Source organism: Thunnus maccoyii, chromosome 8 (assembly GCF_910596095.1).
Source record: "Thunnus maccoyii chromosome 8, fThuMac1.1, whole genome shotgun sequence".
NCBI lineage: Eukaryota > Metazoa > Chordata > Actinopteri > Scombriformes > Scombridae > Thunnus > Thunnus maccoyii.
Window position 1 is genome coordinate 10,996,757 of NC_056540.1, and position 2,974 is coordinate 10,999,730.

Genomic DNA, 2,974 nt, shown 5'->3' on the forward strand with positions numbered 1-2,974 from the left:
GTACAGTACATGATGCAATAGAAGGTAGTTCAGGTGGCATCATCATCTCAATAAACCATAAGCCCACATTTGGTCTCATGCAAGAACATTTTTGTATTTTTTTCTTCACTTACTTTTTTCTGGGAGATTTGCTTTACTGTTCCAAGTCAGATTCAACAAACTCTGTTATTGCCTGGACATGTCATAAATCGCTCATTTCACCCTGGTGAGTGCCACCTGATCATGACTAGGTGCGCATTGGTGAGATTTGATCATTAGCATAATCAATGCCCCTAAAATTGCTGTATAAGGCTCCATGTCCCACTCCGTTTGTAGGAAAGTTTCATTCACAACAAAGTTCCCGTAGAGAGTATAAAGAGTAAAAACACTGTGCAGCTTCAAGTCCTCCTTACAGAAATCAGTAGACAAAAACATAGGAGTGTCAGTGGTAGTAATAGTTAGAGAATAAGCCACTCGTACGTACATCTTAAGAACGAATCTGTTCATCCGAGTGGTCTTGCCTTGCATGAGGCCCATTAAGTATGTGTACACAAAAGTCAGGTTGGACCACAAACAACGCTACATATCTGATGAATGAAGACAGGAACTGCTGCTGGATGGCTTTGCAGCTTCTGGCAAGGTAAGCATTTAGTCATCAAGGGCTTTTGATTTGTACCTTTTTCAGTGCTTTGATGTGCCACTTTGATACACTTTGATACATTGCATAATACACTTTTCTTTACAGAATTGACGTCATTAGAGCTCTGACAAAGCATGGCAAACAGGACATTATTAGAGAGGCTATGCTCCTATCTGTTGGCTGAACAGTACGAATGGTAACGTAGGAGTAATAGCGTTTCAAACAACAGAAACACCTACAGTCATAGTCATTGTTTTCAATCTCAATGTGTTGGAGTAGAGATCCAAAACAATAGAAAATGTCATACCGCCCAATACAGTGTCATGCTGTCATGCAGGAGCTTGTTCATTCACTTAGTGGTTGCTCTAACTATGCTGTTGAAGGACACAGAGGATAGCAGACGTTCACCCAGAGGACAGCTTTGGTTTATTCTAACCCCAGCCTCATTGTTATATAGTTTTGATCATTCCTTTCAGGTATAATCATTGTAAACATTATACTCCCATGTCGATGTCATTAAAAGGAAGTCCAACAGAGCAAGAAACATGAGTCAGACAACCAGAAAGGTGTTTGACAAACAACCAGATTAGTCAAATTTATCTGAAAGAGAAAACGAAGGCAGTTCCTGAACTGTCAGCTGTAAACATCCTGGTTTAATTTTGAAGCCTGTGAACAGCATATGTGTTGCATTTAAGCAGCGACTTCTGGGTAGGAGTTCATTGTATGTTTTGAGATAAGCTAAGTCACAGCAGCTAAGGTGCTATGCGCTAGTCTGTTCATGGATGACTACGAATCATAATGAACGGTCAAGTCTGTAAATAAACTGTTAATAAAGTGGTTTAAATAATTTGGCTAAACTGTTGGCTTGTTTACAACATGTGTGAGTGTTTGATAGCTTGTATTCCTTTTCCTGTCAGACTTCATTGTAAGGTAAGGTAAGATAGTACTTTATTGATCCAGAGGGAAAAGGGTGTGCAACAGTTGCAAGATAGCATAGTATGAGGTGGAGAAAAAGAAAAATATATATCAGTATCAAATGCGGCAGTACGGAAGCGTAATGCATTCACTTGAGAAAAAAAAATCCTGTTTTTCTAAATTAACCAGATAATTATCTCTGAAATTCTGAGAAAAGTTTTCACAGAAAAAAAAAAATTCTGCTCTGTTTTTCTGAATTAACGAATTAACCGCAAAATCCTGACTGTGTAACGCTGCCGTCTGACTTCAGTTGTGCCTCAAGTAGTGTAATTATAGTGATGGCAGCCTCTGAGTGAGGCGAATGTCCTGAAAGATACATATAAGTGTTTTCTTACATGTTTTTTTCTGTGTTCTTTTATGAACATAATTGTACTTTTTCTCATGTTTTATTTTGCCAGTGGGTTATCAGATAAATCCTAAAGACTGCTGGTCAAGATGTCCTCTCTAATAGTATTAATGTCAAGTCATCCCATTGGTCCTGTTTGTGGGAATTGCAAACTAAAATAACCTCTTATCTCTGTTGGCAGTCTGGTGTGTTTGTTTAATCTATCTTTGGGTTTAAATGAAAGCTGATGTGCCTGTGCAATCAACAAACTAATAACAATACCATCTATATTACTTAAAGACCCAAATATCTCCCAATGTTTCAAACCAAAATAAAACTGGATTAAACTAAACAGGCAGGACATGTTTGCTTCAAGCTCTCAAGTAGGAATGAGAACTTCTCTTGGGATTTTGAGGTATCTCATTAATTCAGAAAAACAGAGCAGAATTTTTTTTCCATGCAAACCTTTCTCAGACTTTATGAGATAATTATCTTGTTAGTTCAGAAAAACAGAGCAATTTTTTTTTTTCACGAAAACTTTTCTCAGTATTTATGAGATAATTATCTCCTATAAAAACAGGGCTTTTTTTCTCAAGTGAATGCATTATACCTCCATAGAGAACGATCAACTACAATATCAATATCAGTAGAAAAAAGAAAAAGAGAAAAAATATATATCAGTATCAAACAAGGTAGAGAACAATCAACTGCAATATCAATAACAGTACCAAATGTGTAATCTGTGCAGTGGTCAGGTCCATAAGTAAACAAATTGACCAAACTAAAATTTAATAAATAAAATAAATAAATCTACGTATCAGAAAGTTCCATGGTAAAAGTAAAGTGTCCAATGATTAGTTCTAGAATTGAATAATCCCACAGAATAGTAATGGTCCAATCACCAAGAAACCAAGGTCACTGCCATCAGTCTATGATGGAGTGCATGATGGAGTGGGTGAGAGTCATTACCCATGATGTTCTGCAGTTCATTCCACCATCACAGAATCAAGTACTACCCCCAGGACCGCCTTCCTGGTGAGCTTGTTGATTCTGTT